The sequence below is a fragment of the Castor canadensis genome, chromosome 3 (genome assembly GCF_047511655.1).
Source record: "Castor canadensis chromosome 3, mCasCan1.hap1v2, whole genome shotgun sequence".
Classification (NCBI taxonomy): Eukaryota; Metazoa; Chordata; class Mammalia; order Rodentia; family Castoridae; genus Castor; species Castor canadensis.
The window spans coordinates 188,852,236-188,871,051 of record NC_133388.1 but is presented as its reverse complement, the minus strand read 5'-3'; the positions used below and the strand labels follow the sequence as shown (position 1 = coordinate 188,871,051).

Here is an 18,816-nt window from a genome sequence, read left to right as displayed (position 1 = left end):
TTTGTTCATCTGTTTCTATTTTCCCCATCTTTCCTAGATCACCTTGCTAACGTCATCCTTACTGGTTATAGCTCTGCAAAGTCAGGGAGTGACACTGTGTTGCTCATGTCTGCGTCCTGCCCTCAGTGCAGCCACAGAGACCTTTAATTAGCGCTCCTTGAGTAAATCCACATACCCTCATCCACTTCTTTTCTAAGAGTTCTACACCTTGGGGAATTACAGGCTGGAACCCCTTTATCCCTGAGAAAACTTCTATCATCTACCACCCTTGTTTGCTTCATAATCTCAAGAGCTGCTCTGTGTGAAATAGATGGAGAATTTAAGATCTCCATCTTTTAGTGTCTGGGGAAAGTGGATCTGGTTATTGACACTGTTAGTGGATATCAGTTTTCTCATCTGCAAAATGGGAATGATAAATCTTATATATTGAGAATATTGAGAGGATTATACACAGCAAGGAGGAAAACATACTAGCACATGCTTAGGCTTAATGACTGCTTCCTTTCCTTCCCTTTCAGAGGCTCAGAAAGATCTAAATACCTCCCAAGAGAACCAAGAACTGTGACAGGAAGCTTCACCACACAGAATATTGTGTCACTGATCTGTGCAAACATACTTAAGATGACTTCTAATCAGTCAAGCCCTTCTGTAAACCACTCCCCTTGAGTATGGATGGAATTTGTCTTATCTAGCCAAGAGAATATGGCAAAGTCGAAGGGATGGTCACTCCCTTGATTAGGTTTTATTATTATACTTCATTTTAGCAGATTGGAGGGAGAGATTATTTCAGTAGTCTCAAAGAAGCAAGCTGCCATCAATTCTACACCTTCAAGAAAATGAAATCTGCCCACAACCTGAATAACTATGGAAGTGGATTCCTCTGCACCAAAGCCTCCAGATGCAATCTGGTTAACACCTTGAAGGCAACCTTGTGAGGCCCTGAGCAAAAGTCCACCTAAGCTGTGCTTGAACTCCATTCCACAGAGTGTGAGACACCAGCTATGTATTGTTTCAAGTCACCAAGTTGATGGTAATTTGGTATGAATCTTGAAAACCAATGAGAAATTATTATAAGTATTCAAGATCTAATACAACTATCAATTATTAATCATGACAAATGTGATCAAGAAGCAAATGTCTCCTACTTTGTACCACTTTTGTTAGCCATTGCTATTTGTGTGATATTTTGGAAGAATAAGGAAACATAGACTCTATTTTATGAGCTGCATTTTACATCTTTAAAATTTTGAAATAGTTGCAGATTCACATGCAGTTCTAAGAAAAGATACAGAGAAAGTCAGGTTGGTGGTACTTGTCTTTAATGCCTACATGTGGGAGGCTGAAGCAGGAGAATCATGAACTTGAGGCCAGCTGGGGTTACATGGGAGACACTGTCTCAGTAAGAGAGAGAGGAGGAGGGAGAGAAAGAGGGAGGCAGAAAGACAGAGAGAGAAAGAGAGAGAGAGAGAGAGAGAGCGAGAGAGAGAGAGAGAGAGAGAGAGAGAAGGAGAAGAAGAAGGAGAAAAGGGGGAGAGGGAGAAGGGATAAGGAGAGGCAGGAGGAGAAGAAAAATAAGAGAGGGGAGAAGATAAGAGAGGAATAATGCAGAGAGATCCCATATATACTTCACTTACTTTCTCCTAAAAGGTAACATCTTGCATAACTGTAGCACATTATCACAATATGAAAATTGAGACTCTTAAAAACCTTTAACCTTATTCACATTTCACTAATTTTATATGTATACTGTGTGTGTCTGTGTGTGTGTGTGTGTGTGTTTGGTGCAATGCAATTTTGTCACCAGTATATGTTCATGTGGTACCGTTAGCCGAGATCCAGATCAGGTCCATCATAAGGATATCTTGTGTGAGCTGGGTTTTTATCTAAATTTGTATATGATCTCCATCTTTAGGATCTAGACTAAAGGGGGCAGTACTCATTTACTTGATCTAGACCAGAGGTCAACTTTAGTGGAAAAGATACTGATAATTTTGTCTCTTGAGATTCCTAGCTCATACTACTAAAAATCTATATACTTTTATGTTCTTTAAAATGAATGTTTTTGGAATCACATAAATATAAAGTCCAGAGGTTTTCTTGCTGGTTTTATACATGGATGGCTCCGGGGTACCAAATAAAGTTGTAAATCCCCAATTTCAGTCTCCATAGTCATGAATCTCTTTCCCTTTCTGAATGCTTTTTAGCAGACAGATCTTTCCTTGCAGTAGCAAAATAGCTTCTTGCAGGCCAAGGTTAATATACCCATAGTTTAACAGCCCCAGAGGGTTTGTGTCTGAAGAAGTGTTGGGATTCATCTTCACTGGCCTGGAGATGAGTCTGTCTACTAAGTCAGCAGGATGAAATACTCTGATTTGCAAGGCCTGGGTAGAGCAATATGGTTAATTTCACTTTCACCAAAGCATCCAGAAAGAAGGGGAGCGAGTGTTGGGGTGAAAACTCCAGGGCAATCCTTGGCCTCTCCCATTTTCATTCCCTTCTTTCATGCACAGGAGACCTCAGACCCCATTATCCACACCTAGTTCTTGGCAGTTGAACACCAAGTTTAAAGTAGTCTGTCTGAAGTGAAGAATAAAGTCAGAGAGAAAATGAGATTCCCACAAAAGATGATCAAAGAGAAAATAAGTACAATAGGGAAATAACCTCCAATGTAATTCCAAAATAAGTTTCTCCAAGAAGAAACCAGAAGAGCTCAACTCAACCCTCTTTCTCCTACCCCACCCACGCAGTTCTGTTCTTCCCGTGAGTCATGTGTGGAAGAGTCAGGGAGGATGACCTGAGACCTCTGTCAAATTTAGGAAAGTATCTCTTTGTTGATCATACATCACATTTAACACTCAGATTTCTGAAAAACAAGTTCCTTCAAAGGGGTTATTTGAATGTCTGACAATTATTTAGTCTTAATAAACAAGAATATCCTTGGGTTCAACAAAGGAGCTGATAAACAGGATTTCAGAAACTAGAAAATCACTGGAAAGCTCTCCCAAGGCAGTCATCTGGACAGCTGCTTTGTTGGGCTTGTCCATTAATGGAACAAGCTTATTGAAAGTTAAATGAATCTTAAGCCTGAACTACTTCCTTCAATTTTCCTTTGTGTCAGATAAGCTATATAATTATCGATAACAAAGAGTGTCCAAATATTTATTCAAAGAGCAATTTAAAATCTCTGATTTATATTCATGAGTTATTAAGTAGCTGCATAGTTCCATGGTAGTTTTTCCACCTTAGCATTATGACTAATTGAAGTTTTAATACAGATTTAAAGATATTTTTCCAATTTTGCCTGGAATGCTGTCTTCTGTCCAGAAATAAAAGTTATCCACTATAGGACTATGTAAAGGGGATAGGAAAGGAAATTTTTGGGTTTTGACCTAACTTTTTCTTTTCATTTAACTATATGATCCATGGCAAGTGTCCAATCAATGTGCTACAGTTCACTTAGATGGACTGAGTTACTGACTCCTTGAGGAAACCCTCAAGGAAGCATGAGGGCCAGGGCATCAGGAGTTGACAGGATTCATCAACTAGTTCTTTACTGTAGAGTACCCTACAGATGCGATCACTTTTAAATGTACTATGGCATGAATGAAGTACAGACAGATCTCCAAGGACCTCGTATGTTTCTTTTTTGTTACTTTTTATTAGTATATAATAGCTCTACAAAGGGATACATTATAATATTTACATATATGTGTACAATACGTCTTAGCTAGATTCACCCCTCCTTTGTTCTCCATTCCCCTCAGAACAATTTCAACAGGTTTCATTCTTCTATCTTAATATGTGAATACAAAATATATCTACCATCTTTACTCTCATCTAACCTTTCCTTATGCCTTTCCCACTCCTTCTGGTACCCACCCTCATGAAAGACCTGTTTTATCCTCATGTCCTTCATTTTTTAAGTATATATTGACATTCCAAGGGGGGTTATACTTGGCATTTCAGATATGTGTATGTTCTGCTATTCTTAACAGAAAATTAAGTAATGTTCTGGTGGCAGGTTTTTCAGTATACCATGAGAATATCTGAAATGTTTGGGAGGTGTGGGGAAGCACATGCAGTCAAGGGTATATACATACACATACATAGCTGACATTCAGTGCAAACTCCTAATATGGCCTGTTGAGGAGTTGCTCATTGAAATCAGAGAAATGACTTTGGTTCTCAGCCTAAAGAATTACAATGGAAGAAACACAGGAAAACACACAGTGCAGAAATGCACTGGTTTTCTAAACTGTGGCACAGACTGGCAAAGTGCCCACCAAACCCACTTTTTTTTTCTTCTACACATTAATTTGCACTATGCTTCCTAGTCTTCCTTGTAGTAAGGGAGGTGGTGATAGGATCAAGTTAAGAAACTGATTTTGTGTGTTGTTAATGCAACTAGATTTTTGATAATCTCAGCTTCTGACATCCCTTAGATACTATCAGAATGAACCAATGTTTCAAAGAGAAAATAGCTTTTAGCAGTTTGGCAAACATAGTTGTTCTTTCCACTCCTTACTTATTGTGATTTCAACTGTGAGTTTATCACCTGTTTGAACTTATCAATAAACACTGGCCAGGGATTATTTTGAGGCACAGTCTTCTAGTGCCATATAAATTTGAGAAATTGTTGTAGCAACTGAAGAAGAGTCTAGACGTGCCTGGGAAGCTGAGCTGGAAGTTGTGGCTCTGAGTTTTGGGGTATAGGTTCCCTAGGCAAATGGCATAAGATTTAGCTAGCTTCAATGAGGAGGAACTAAGGTAACTAAAGCAGAATAGACAAAGGGATAACCATGTGAACCTCAACTCTTTCTACCAGTGAAGGAAACTGGACAACATTGGTGAGAAAAAGCCAAAAACTTGAACTTCAAGATGGATCAACCGTAATACCTACAGAGCAAAGTAGAGACTTCTCATTCAAAGACTACATTGTTCTTCTCCTACACTTCCTAGTTCTCTTACACTCACCTGTGCAATAGGTGATTCAAAGCCTCAAGGTATTGAAAGCCATCAAGGGAAGAGAGACTTGAGAATTCCTATGATGCTTACGTTAATGTTGTGGGTCTACCTCCAAAACAAGTTTGCAAATTGGAGAACAAGAAAGTGGAATTGTTGGCAAGAAAATTCTCATTGCAATGTGCTCCAACAAGAACAAAGTCTAATGGAAGAGAAAAATAAACATAAGAACGTTCTTTTGGCTTTGGTATTGCAGAAAGATCAAGAAGAACCCAGGCAAAGACCATGAAACTAAAGGGGATCTGGAAAGTGTTACAAGCTTTAGGTGACATGGTGTCAAGCTGACACTGATATCATCAAGAATTGGATTGAAAAGACCTTAATATAGAGGATTCCAAGATGGCGGCTAGACGTAGGAAACAGAAAGCGACCCTCCTATAGTGAAATCTTGGAGAGACGCTGGAGACACACTTTGCAGGCATAATCACCGAGAAAAGGCATAACTTTGACCCCTCCACACCTCCAGCCAGCACAGAGAATCTCCACTCCATGTTAAATGGAGAAACGAGGAGGGCCCCCGGGCCGCCAATGGCCGGCGCCCATACAGCTTGGGAAGATGCAAACCAGGTGAGCTTCACAGTACCGTGGTACCCCCACAGACAAGCCTGGGCCAGAGCAGCAGAGCCCCCTGGATAGACTGACCTCCACCTGGGGAAAAAAGAGAAACTGAGTAATAAGCAATAAGAACAGTTAAGACACGCTGGAAAGAGGGTGGGGCGCCCTGAGCGCTGAAGATTGGGGGAAGGGAACCCTTCCCGGGACTGTAAATAAACAAGCCAGGCGGGCCGGAGAGCCTCTGGCGGGAGCGGGGCACGCACCCAGCAACCAGGAGCGGGGAAGCTGGTGAGAGTGGCAGAGGGAGAAAAACTCTACAGGAGAGGAGGGAACACCCACTTCCCACGTGAACTGTAAATAAACATGGCAGCTGGCAGGAGCAGCAGCACCGCCCAGTAAGCAGGAGCAGGAAAGTTTCTGAAAGTGGCAGTGGGAGGAAAACTTCAGAGGAGAGGGGGGAAGACCCACCTCCCACATGAACTGTAAATAAACACGCACGTCTGACAACGCGGGGGCAGTGTCACATTTCCCAGTGCTTGGAAAGGGGAAAGCCTGTAGCAGAGGCTCCCGCACAGGAGAACTCTGAACAAACAAAGCCTGTGGGACCAGGTGAGTGCTAGCTCACCCCAGAGATCTGCATAAATAACGCCGCCAGCTACAGGCTGAGAGCAGCAGGCAGGCAAGCCACAGTTGCAGATACCACTCTCAAAACTGTCTCCAAACGCTTTTTTTTTCTTTTTCTCCCTACCTTTGATGAGAGAACAACCGAATTACACCTGCAAGCCGAACAACTTACTGAAACTGTATTGCATTTGAACTTGGAACACTTGGTGGGGCTTTTGTGTGTGTGTGTGTGTGTGTGTGTGTGTGTGTGTGTGTGTGTGTGAGTGTGTAGTTTTGTTCTACTTTATGCATCCCCTTTGATGAGACAACTACAGAACAACATCTGAGGCACCAACTCCAGGACTGGAGATTGAGACGGACACCCAAATTATTAAGACTGAAACTGCATTGCATATAAACTTGGAAGTTTTTTGTTTTTTTTTTTTTTTTAATTTTTTATTTTCCATTTTATTTTAATTCATTTTTATATATAGATATTTCTTTCATTTACTTATTTTTTTATTTTTTTATCTTTGATTTTCAATCCTCTCTCTGTCTCTCTAATGTCTGTTCAGCTTACTGTCGATTAGTACACTAACACTCCTTGTTTATACCTTTGAAACTCTCTTGTCTGATACCTTGTTCTGCTTTCTCCCTCTTGTCTGTATATTTGTTTTCCCCTTTTCTTTAACTTCTTGCTTTCCATGTCAGCTCACCCTTCCATTCTCAATATTACCATTGTTATTATTACAAGCTAGAAAATACTTAATTGCACACAGTACAGGGACAGTAACAACACCAAAGACAATGATGGGAAGAGAGAAAAAACAGGGAAACCAGTTTCCCCACAGCAAAAAATTAGTACAGGAACCAGAGGGGAATGAAGAGAACAGAAACTCAGATCCAGACCCCAACAAAATGAAGATAAACTATGCCAAAGGACCCAATGAAGCCCACAAGAATAATTTAAAAGAAGACATACTACAAGTACTCAATGAGAATTTTATAGAGATGATACTGGATAGGGTCAACCAAATGTACAGGAGACACTCAAGAAATTCCAAGACAACAAAAATAGAGAATTTGAAAAAGCAAAAGAAGAAATAAAGGAAACCATAGAAGCACTGTATAAACACCAAAGTGAAAGAGAGAACACAATGAATAAACGGATAAATGAACTCAGGACAAAAATAGACAACATTAAAGAGGAAAACTGCCAGGATATGGAAAACCTCAGAAAAAAGAACGAAACAGAACTGCAAAACAAAACGGAAGTCCAATCCAGCAGAATAGAACAAACAGAAGACAGAATCTCAGAACTTGAAGATGAAATGGTAATTAAAGGAAAAACCAAAGAACTATTAATTAAACAACTCAAGACCTGTGAAAAGAAAATGCAAGAACTCACCGACTCCATCAAAAGACCAAACTTGAGAATCATGGGCATCGAAGAAGGAGAAGAGGTGCAAGCGAAGGGAATGCATAATATATTCAACAAAATAATAACGGAAAATTTCCCAAATCTAGAGAAAGATATTCCCATACAGAATCAAGAGGCCTCCAGGACACCAAACAGACCAGATCAAAATAGAACTACTCCACGACATATCATCATTAAAACAAGAAGTTCAGAAACTAAGGAAAGAATATTGAAGGCTGTAAGAGAGAAAAAACAAGTAACATACAAAGGTAAACCCATCAAAATCACAGCAGACTTCTCAACAGAAACATTAAAAGCAAGAAGAGCGTGGGGTGAGATCTTCCGGGCACTGAATGAAAATAACTTCAACCCCAGGATACTCTACCCAGCAAAGCTATCATTCAAAATAGATGGAGCAATAAAAGTCTTCCATGATAAGCAGAAACTAAAACAATATGTGACCACAAAGCCACCATTACAAAAGATCCTGCAAGGGATCCTGCACACAGAAAATGACACCCAACTTAACCATGAAAAGACAGGCAGCACCAAACTACAGGATAAGAAAAAGCAAGACAGTAGAGAGTAACATCAAGTTAGGTACACACAATCAAACCTTCAAACAACTAAGACAACTAAATGGCAGGAATCACCACATACTTATCAGTACAATGAGCAAACTGAAAAAGAACGTATGAAAACAATTCCATTTACAATAGCCTCAAAAAAAAAATCAAATACCTAGGTGTAAACCTAACAAAAGATGTGAAAGACCTCTACAAGGAAAACTATACACTTCTGAAGAAAGAGATTGAGGACGACTATAGAAAGTGGAGAGGTCTCCCATGCTCATGGATTGGTAGAATCAACATAGTAAAAATGTCGATACTTCCAAAAGTAATCTACATGTTTAATGCAATTCCCATCAAATTCCAATGACATTCATTAAAGAGATTGAAAAATCTACTGTTAAATTTACATGGAAACACAAGAGGCCACGAATAGCCAAGGCAATACTCAGTCAAAAGAACAATGCAGGTGGTATCACGATACCTGACTTCAAACTATATTACAAAGCAATAACAATAAAAACAGCATGGTACTGGCACAAAAACAGACATAAAGACTAGTGGAACAGAATAGAGAACCCAGATATGAAGCCACACAACTATAAGCAACTTATCTTTGACAAAGGAGCTAAAAATATATGATGGAGAAACAGCAGCCTCTTCAACAAAAACTGCTGGGAAAACTGGTCAGTAGTCTGCAAAAAACTGAAACTAGATCCATGTATATCACCCTATACCAAGATTAACTCAAAATAGATCAAGGATCTTAATATCAGACCCCAAACTCTTAAGTTGATATAGGAAAGAGTAGGAAATACTCTGGAATTAGTAGGTATAGTTAAGAACTTTCTCAATGAAACCCCAGCAGCACAGCAACTAAGAGATAGCATAGATAAATGGGACCTCATAAAACTAAAAAGCTTCTGTTCATCAAAAGAAATGGTCTCTAAACTGAAGAGAACACCCACAGAGTGGGAGAAAATATTTGCCAACTATACATCAGACAAAGGACTGATAACCAGAATATACAGGGAACTTAAAAAACTAAATTTTCCCAAAACTAATGAACCAATAAAGAAATGGGCACGTGAACTAAACAGAACTTTCTCAAAAGAAGAAATTCAAATGGCCAGAAAACGCATGAAAAAATGCTCACCATCTCTAGCAATAAAGGAAATGCAAATTAAAACCACACTAAGATTCCACCTCATCCCTGTTAGACTAGCCATCATCAGCAACACCACCAACAACAGGTGTTGGCGAGGATGCGGGGAAAAAGGAACCCTCTTACACTTTTGGTGGGAATGTAGACTAGTACAACCACTCTGGAAAAAAATTTGGAGGCTACTTAAAAAGCTAGACATTGATCTACCATTTGATCCAGCAATACCATTCTTGGGGATATAACCAAAAGACTGTTACACAGGTTACTCCAGAGGCACCTGCACACCCATGTTTATTGCAGCACTATTCACAATAGCCAAGTTATGGAAACAGCCAAGATGCCCCACCACTGACGAATGGATTAAGAAAATGTGGTATCTATACACAATGGAATTTTATGCAGCCATGAAGAAGAATGAAATGGTATCATTTGCTGGTAAGTGGATGGAATTGGAGAACATCATTCTGAGTGAGGTTAGCCTGGCCCAAAAGACCAAAAATCGTATGTTCTCCCTCATATGTGGACATTAGATCAAGGGCAAACACAAGGGGATTGGACTATGAGCACATGATAAAAGCGAGAGCACACAAGGAAGGGGTGAGGATAGGTAAGACACCTCAAAAACTAGCTAGCATTTGTTGCCCTTAACGCAGAGAAACTAAAGCAGATACCTTAAAGGCAACTGAGGCCAATAGGAAAAGGGGACCAGGTACTAGAGAAAAGGTTAGATCAAAAAGAATTAACCTAGAAGGTAACACACACGCACAGGAAATCAATGTGAGTCAATGCCCTGTATCGCTATCCTTATCTCAACCAGCAAAAACCGTTGTTTCTTCCTATTATTGCTTATATTCTCTCTACAGCAAAATTAGATATAAGGGCAAAATAGTTTCTGCTGGGTATTGAGGGGAGGGGAGAGGGAGGGGGCGGAGTGGGTGGTAAGGGGGGGTGGGGGCAGGGGGTAGAAATGAACCAAGCCTTGTATGCACATATGAATAATAAAAGAAAAATGAAAAAAAAAGACTTGGATTGATCTAGGCAGCCTAAACTATTCTTATGTATGGAAGCAGTTTGACAGGTCTGAAGTTGAGTACATTATCACAAATCTCCATCTGTCACTGAGACAAGGAGCATATGATTGAGACAAATAGCAACTCACTGAACACCTTCTATAATTTTACAGCAAAATGATGTCTAAAAGGCCAAGAATTGGAGCAGGAGATGCAGAAACTGGGAGTACAAGCTGATGAAGATATTGTACAATCCCAGGTGGAGTGGACAGATTGCTTCATAAATAGGAATCAGAAGCAAGGAAGCAAGTGATTCCCCTATAGGGGACACATAAACTTGATGGAGAGGATGTGACATTATGATTTGCTGAAGAAAATAAAAAATAAGAACAAGCAGCTTCCCCCAAAACAGATGAACACTGGAAATTTCAATAGCATCCCTTCTTAGTCGAAGAGGCTCAAATCAAGGAACAAATAATATTTCAGCTGTTTTGGCCACCTGAAATGCCAGTGTTTTTTTAAATTATAAAGTAAGTTATATCCTGATCCCTCATAAAAGCCTCTTTAAACCTTCTAATTTTGAAATTTGATGGTTTTAGTAGGTTAATAAGTTTGACCATTCTAGGGTCCCAACTAATGATAATATTATATAACCTTGATTTTCTATCTTTTTTTTATGTTGCAGTACTGGGGTTTGATCTCACTCTTGCTAGGCATACTTCCAGCCTAGCTTTGATTTTGTTTCAGTTCCTTTAACTCTCATTACTGAGTTAAAGTAACTGACTTAAAAGGATGGATGAGCATGAGGCCCTGAGTTTGATCCCCAGCAATGCAAAGAAAAGAAAAGGACAGAAAAACAACCAAATGGTTAGAGTGTTTTTACACCAGGTAACCGGAATGTAAAATGAAGAATGATACTCAATACCTAATCAAAATCATTTAACTTCTGGGAGAAGTATTGAGAAGGTACTTTCTATTTTATATAATCATTAAAAAGTCAAAAATTATTATATAAAACAGAGAGGCAAGAACAGAGAGAGAGATAAAAAAAGAATATGAGCTTGAATTACCTATTTGTATCTCACTAGAGTAACAAAATACAACTTTAAAAATTGCACTTTATTTACAGAATCAGATAAATTAATTAAAAGCACTTTTGCCTTTAATTTGTTTTTAAATGATTTTAATTTACAACTTGAGTTTTTGTTAATTTACATACTCGCATACAAGCATACTATACCAGATGGTATACATATTCATATATATATATGTATATATATATAGTTTTAATGTACTCTCTTTTCTTTAATCAATAAATTGACCAGTTAAATTTAGACAACAAAAACACTCCTAATATGATGATTAAAATATAGAAAGTTGTATTGCTACTTTTGATTATGCAAACATTTGATATGTTTTCTTTCCAAATACCTGTTTTAGATGTTGGTTTATTCTGTCTTAAATCATTTGGATTGTTAAATACTGATTTTTCACATTATTTTAGTAGTTTATGAATTACCTATTACTGATACTTGACCACCTCATTGTGTTGTATGTGAATATGTATATAAATATTATAGTTTTGTCACAAAATCTGTTGAAATTACCTTAAATTATGATCTATTTATTAAAAATTCTAAAAATAAAAGTATTAGATTTTGAGTCTTAAAAAAGAAACTATTTAAAAGAAGATAAAGACAATAATAGTTTGTAGAAAAGTTGAGGACATTCTATTTTTAAATGGGTTTGTTTGAAGATATTATCTTCTGGCAATATGAATGAGTTTTGTACTTTTATATAATTTGAGTTGAAACTATAATTTTCCATTACTATCTTCTCTAAACAAAAGCATTTATGCAGATAATTGTGGTTTTTTTGTGGATTACATGCATACAAATTGCATACAAATTGAAACCTTCATTGCCCAAGACATTCTTATTTTTCTAAGATGTAAACAAGTCTTGTGCATTGAAAAAAATAAAAAAGAAATGATAGATCTTATCAAAGCAAACTCTTGGAGGCAATGGACTGATTTTCTGTTAGATTTTTACTTTAGCATGAGCACGAATCTATGAATTCCCTGGTAAGCTACTGTTTGTAGAAATTCAAACTGAACTAAGATTAAATTCAGTAGCAGCCCAAAGAAACTGGAAACAGAGAATTAGTGATAGTCTTGTGGGAGTTCTCAAACAGGCACTCATCACTGCTGATGCAAGTAATATTATTCTCACACCAGAGATTTTGTAGTTGTTAAATTTTCCTTTTCTTTCTATTAAAATTAATTCAGTTTTTTTTCTTGCTTTGGTGATAAGTGGTTTGGATGGTAGCTCTTACTTTTTGTGTAAACATAAGAGAAAAATGGACACACATAGTATGGAAGGGAGGGCAGAAATGAAATATTCTTTAAACAAGAGGATTTACATTTTGAATCATCCAAGAGGTCATATTATGCTGTTGGAAAATCACAGCAATTAGCCCAGAGGTTTATGACGGAAGAACATTTTCTAGAAAGGAGATAGGTTGCCCAGGCACCCTTGGCTCCATTCACAGAGTTTCAGATTTTCGTTAGGGTCTCTTCCTTACTTGGTTACGTTGGTCCCCATGGGAGAGACTTTTCCTACCTTTAATGCTCTGCTATAGATACACACTCTTTCACTTTGTTGAAATATGTTGAAATCTTCAACAGATGCACTCAAATCCTAATAGGGAAAAGGGAACCCATGGAGCATATGGAACTTAAAACTGTCCAACTCACAGCTGCAGTCGTCTGTCATTTCTACATTCTCTCCTGAGGGACTATCAGCTAGGGAATTTGGCTGGCTTCTTTACTTCCAAGATAGAGATGTATCTCTCCCATATAAGTTCCTTTTCATGGAAGCTTAACCAGAGAGATATCTGACAGACAGGGCAGAGGGTTATCCCTTCCTTAATCTATACAAAAAATATGGAATTGTCTTTGTTCATTAATTAGTGTCATCTCTGATTTTTTTCTTTTTGGTCTAAGAGATAGCCTCACTTCTCTAGTTATAGACTGACTTCCTACTTTTGGTTAAATCTTACCTGACATACATAAAAATGAAGTAATTTTTCTTATTGGTCCAACAGGATCTTTAATTAATTCTTGGAAAACTGGTGCAAAAAGGTATAGAGTTAAAGTAAATCTCTGTGCCATTTATAGACTTTGAATTTTCCTCCCCAGAGTCAACAACTGTTAACATTTTCTTGTGTACCTTCTGTTTACTGTTACTGTTGTTTAAGAGTCCACTGTATATTACACACTGTTACTGGTGGGCTCTGACCTCTTTTTACCACCTCTATCATTACCATCTCAGTCCAGGCCACTGTCCTCTCTCATGCTGATTGCTGCAATAACCTCCTAAATGGCCTCCTTGGCATTTTTCTCACTTACTCTACTACCCAAAACGTAACTAGAACAAACCTGTTAAAATATAAGATTATATAATATCTCTGCTTAAAACCTAAGATTTCTTAATCTCATCCTGTCCTTACAGTAGCTCTATTCCATATGGCATCCCACTGGCCTCTTTGGCATAGTTTCAACCTATGCTTTCCCTCACTTTGTCCGTTCTGGCCACATTTTTCTTTCTGCTCCTCAAATATACTACATATATTCCAAATACAGGACGTTGTGTGCTCTAGAAGTGCATAATGATCCACCCTTCTAGTCTTTGCTGAAATAATAATTTCTCATTGAGCATGCATAACTTAAAAATTTCAAGTTGTCTCTAGAATTTCTACCCTATCCTGATTTGTTTTTCTATTGGAAGGAATATAGCATAGTTGACACCTTGTTTTTGATCTTGAAAAACCTAAGTAAAAGACAATGCTAAACTTACTCTGAATTCTGACCTATGCAAACCATGAAATTGTGAGATTTTGTTGTTTTCAGATACTAAACTTTTAATTTGTTACAGTACAATAGAAAACAAATGCTACTTATTTGATCAGTGTTTCTCAAATTTATGAGAACCATGTAATTTTCAACCAACACTTCTTAGCATTATCAGAAAACATTTGGAATTCAGTCTAGAACAAAAGAAGTAATAAATTCATGAGAAAGTTTATTTGATTTCTATGGAGCCCATTATGCAGGGATGTTAAGGAAATGTAATGCCCTGTCTTACATACTCACAAATATTCAAGGAACTATTCAAATTCTGAGCCTGTGTGCCTTTAATTAATTATTTAAAATCTTTTTAAATTTTAAGTAATTATAGATTCATAAGAAGTTGCAAAAAATGTACAAGGCGATTCTCGGTACATGTCAGCTAATGTCTCCAATAAGATAACATTTTATAATATACCACAATGTCACAGCAAGGAAATTTGCATTGGTACAATCCTCAAAATTTATTCAGATTTCTCCAGTTTACATGAACCCATGTGTTTGTCTGTGCATGTGAATCTGTGTGCATGCACGTGTTTGCGCATGTTTTTTTTTGCAGTTATGTTACATTAGAGATTCATGAAACACCACCGTGATGAAGATTCAGAGCAGTTCCGTCACATGTTCTGTGTGCTATCACTTATGACTACAGCAGTCTCCTCTCCTTGCTCCTTCTGTGGCAAGTTCTAATCTGTTCTCTATCCCTGCAGTTTTATTATCTCAAGAACATTACGCTGCTGGGCATTGTACTCACAGCACTTGGGAGGCTGAGGCCAGAAGAGTTCAAGTTTTATGCCAGCTGGGGCTACTTAGTGATTTCAAGACCAAATTAACTACATAGCCAGAACCTGTATCAAAAAAAAAACATAAAAGATGTTCAATGTGTGGAATCACATAGGCTGCAAACTGTCAAGACGTGTGTTTTCTACCCAGTCTAGTCCTCTAGAAATTCGCACAGTGTTGTATGTGTCCATAGTTCATTTTTTTACCTTGCTGAGTAAAAGACCAAGGTATGAATTTGCCACAGTATGCTTTGTCATTCACCCATCGAAGGCCATTTGGGTTGTTTCCACTTTTAGACTATTACAAGTAAAGCTAGGAATGGTCCTTTACAAGCTTTTGTGTAGATACAAGATTTCATTTCTCCAGGATATATGTTCAAGAGTGCAACTTCTGAGTTATATATGTGCAGGTTTATGTTTGTAAGAAATTGACAGAGTATTTTCCATAGTATTCTGTATCATTCCAATGTATAGATAATCCTAATTCAATTCTCACATTATAGAAATATACCTTCTCTATAAAGAATCAACAAAAGGCTTAAGGTAAAAAGTCATAGATCTGCCCAGCCAATAAACATTTTCACTTCCTAGAAGTGTCCATTGAGTTCCTCATGTACAATCTCAGGAATGTTTTATCTTATTTTTATTGTGTATAGTAATTGTGCAACCCGAAATTGGATTTCATTATGACTTTTTCATACATGCACATAATGTATTCTGATCACGTTCACCCCCCCTTATCCTCTTTTGTTCTCTCCCCATTTTTCCCAAATAGAACTCCTTCTACTTTCATGTCCTTAAAAAAAGTAAGTAGAATCTGCCTTTGAGGGAAAATGTGATATTTGTATTTCTGAGCCTGGCTTATTTTGCTTAACATGAAGACCTCCAGTTCTATCTAATTTCCTGCAAACAACATGATTTCATTATTTTAAAGGATGAATCATACTTGATTGTTTACATACAGGTAGATTGCATTTTATTTATTCATCCATTGAAGGTAACCTATGCTGATTCCATAGTTTGGCTGTTTTGAATAGTACCACAACAAACATGGGTATGCAGTATCTCTACTGACTTTGCTGACTTTGATTCCTTCTAATATATACTCCAGTGTGGTAAATATTAGATACCACTATTATTATATTAATATGCATTCATGCTAGTTCTGTTTTTAGATTTTAATGATCACCTCCAAAGTGATTTCCATAGTAGATGGACTAATTTTCTTTCTCACCAACAGTGTATAAGGGTTCCTTTTTTCCCCACATGCTTGCTGTCATTTATAGGTTTTTGTTTTCTTGATGATAACCATTCTGACTGGTTGAGATGGAATATCAATCTAGTTTTGATTTGCATTTCCTTGATAAATAAGGATGCTGAACATTTTTATGTATATATTGGCAGTTTGTCCTTCTTTTAACAACTGTCACTTTAGTTCATTTGCCCATTTATTGACTAAATTACTTACTCTTTTGGCATTTAATTTTTTGTGTTCCTTTTGTATTCTGGATATTAATATCCTGTTGGATGAATTACGGCCAAAATTTTCTCTAATTTTGCAGGCTGTCTGTTCACTCTGGCAATTGCTTCTTTTGTTATGCAGAAGCCTTTTAATTTGGTATAATCACACTTGTCCATTCTTGCTATTATTTCCTGAGATATTGGAGTCCTGTTCAAAAAAGTTATTGGCCTACGCCTATATTTGAAGTGTTTTCCCTATGTTTTCCTCTACTAGTATAAAAGATTCAGGTCTTAAAGCCAGATGCTGATGCCTCCCAGCTAGATGGGAGGCTGAGACTGGGAACATCATGGTTTGAGACCAGCTCTGCTTTGAAATCCTGAAACCCTGGGTTCAAACCCCAGTCCCACCAAAAGAATTTAGGTATTGTATTAAGGTCTTTGATCCATTCTGAGTTGATTTACATATGAGGTGAGAGGTAGGGAACTAGTTTTAATCTATCCACTTTTCTCAGCACTATATATTGAAGAACCTGTCTGTTCTCTAATATATGTGTTTGGGGACTTTATTGAGGTTGCTATGTGGGCTTATTTCTGGATTCTCCATTTTATTCCATTGGTCTATGTGCCTATTTTTGTGCCACTGCCATGCTGTTTCCATTACTATAACACTGCAGTATAATTTAAAATCAGCATTATTCTTTTTGTTTAGGATTGCTTTGGATATTTTGGGACAGTTTTTCTTCCATATAAATTTTGGGATCATTCTTCTATTTCTGTGAAAAATGTCATTATGATTTTGATTGGGATTGCATTGAATCAGTATATCACTTTTCAGTAATATGGCCCTTTCCATATTTTCAATCCATGAACATGAGATGAGAGGTCTTTCCATCTTCTAGTGTGTTCTTCATCTTCTTCCTCAGTGTTTTCAGTGCAGAAATCTTTCCATTGCCTTAGTTAGGTTTTTTTCTGAGGTATTTTACTTTATTTTAAAGGTTATTATGAATCATATTATTTTTCTGACTTCTTTCTCTGCCTGTTTGTTGTTACTATATAGAAAAACTACTGATATTTATATGTTGGTTTTAAGTCCTGCTTCTTTGTTGAAAGTACTTATCAGATACAAGTTTTCTGGAGGAGTCTTTAGGGTCTTCTAAGTATAGGATCATAGAGGCTGTAAACGGGTAAATAAGCCTCTAACTTTCCTGTTTGTGTCAGTTTTAGTTCTTTCTCTTGCCTTATTGCTCTAAGGATTTATGCACTATTTTGACCAGGAACAGAGGCAGTGAACACACTTGTCTCATTTCTGATTTTAGAGTAAGAATTTTCAGCTTCTCTCAACTCAGTACAATGCTTGGTATGGGTTTGACATTATGTAGCCTCTGTTATAGTGAGGTATGGCATTGTGTATTCTTAGTTTCTTAGGGGATTGTATCATGAGGAGATGTTGAATTTTGTCAAAGATATATTCTACACCTATGTTCTACGTTTATTGAGACCATCGTGTAATCTTTATCCTCAATTCTACATACGTGCTCTATTGTATTTATCGACTTGCATGTGTCAAACTATCCTTGCATTTCTGCAATGAAGCCATCTTGGTCATGCTGTATATTTTTAATATGTTGAATTTAGTTTACAAGGATTTTATTGAGGAATGTTACATCTATGTTCATCAAGGAAATTGGCCTATACTATTACTTGCTGCATTCTTCTCCAGTTTTGGTATCAGGATAATGTTGGCTTCATAGAACAAATTTGTAAGTGTTCTTTTTCTTTCTAATTTATGAAGTAGTTTGAGGGGCATTGGTGTTCTTTAAAGGTCGGGTAAAATTCAGCAAAGAATTCCTCTGGTCCTAGTCTGTTCTTTGTTAGTAAACAATTACTGTTTTTATCTCATTGCTTGTTACAGATTTATCTAGGCTGTTTATCTCCTTTTGATCCAGCTTTGGTAGGCTATTTGTGTCTATAAATCCATCTATTTCTTCTAGATTGTTCAATTCATTGAAACATAATTTTTCAAAGTATTCCTTATTGATTCTCTCAATTTCAGTGATATCTGTTGTAATATTCCCATTTTGAATCTAATTTTATTAATTAGGGCCTTCTCTCTTTATTTGGGCTAGTTTGGCTAAGTGTTGGCCAATCTTATTTATCTTTTCAAAGAACCAACTGTATCTCATCAATTCTTTGTATTGTTCTTTCAGTCCCCATTTCACTGATTTTTTTCCCTAATCTTTATTATTTCTTTCCATATGCTAATTTTGTGTTTGGCTTTTTCTTGCTTTAAGACACATAACTAAGTTATTTATTTGAGATTGT

General features: G+C 37.2%; 1 pseudogene; it reads left to right on the top strand.

The window, feature by feature from the left end:
• Positions 1–4,726: 4,726 nt before the first annotated feature.
• LOC141421455 (RAB6-interacting golgin-like) lies at positions 4,727–5,307 on the top strand (annotated as a pseudogene).
• Positions 5,308–18,816: the final 13,509 nt, after the last annotated feature.